We start from the raw sequence: 946 nt of genomic DNA on the forward strand, positions 1-946 counted from the left end.
GTAGTGGAGGAATTTGAGGATGTGTTTCAGTCTTTGCAGGGATTACCACCATCTCGGTCGGATCCTTTTACCATTGAACTGGAACCGGGGACGACACCGTTATCCAAGGCTCCTTACAGAATGGCTCCAGCAGAGATGGCAGAGCTGAAGAAGCAGCTAGAAGATTTGTTGAGTAAGGGATTCATCCGTCCTAGTGTATCACCGTGGGGAGCGCCGGTGTTGTTTGTGAAGAAGAAGGATGGGAGTTTCAGGTTGTGTATTGATTATCGGGGTTTGAACCGGGTCACTGTGAAGAACAAGTATCCTCTTCCTAGGATCGATGAGTTGTTGGATCAGTTGAGGGGTGCTACTTGGTTCTCCAAGGTAGATCTGGCGTCGGGTTATCATCAGATACCGATAGATGAGGCAGATGTGAGGAAGACTGCTTTCAGGACGAGATATGGGCACTATGAGTTTGTGGTGATGCCTTTTGGATTGACTAACGCGCCAGCAGCGTTTATGAGATTGATGAACTGTGTGTTTCAGGAGTTTCTGGATGTANCATCGAGGATATCCTGGTTTATTCTAAGAGTCCTGAGGAGCATAGAGTGCATTTGAGAGCAGTTATAGAGAAGCTGCGGGAGCAGAAATTGTTTGCCAAGTTGAGCAAGTGTAGCTTTTGGCAGCGTGAGATGGGCTTTCTGGGTCACATTGTTTCTGCAGAGGGGGTTTCTGTAGATCCAGAGAAGATTCAGGCTATTAGGGATTGACCTAGACCGCAGAATGCCACAGAGATCAGGAGTTTTCTTGGAATGGCAGGTTACTACAAGATATTTGTGCAGGGGTTTGCAAGCAGAGCACGTCCTATGACTAAGTTGACAGGGAAGGATGTTCCTTTTGTCTGGTCAGAAGAGTGTGAGGAAGGTTTTGCAAGCCTGAAGGAGATGTTGACTACTGCGCCAGTGTT

The sequence above is a fragment of the Camelina sativa genome, chromosome 2, assembly GCF_000633955.1.
Source record: "Camelina sativa cultivar DH55 chromosome 2, Cs, whole genome shotgun sequence".
NCBI classification, from domain to species: domain Eukaryota; kingdom Viridiplantae; phylum Streptophyta; class Magnoliopsida; order Brassicales; family Brassicaceae; genus Camelina; species Camelina sativa.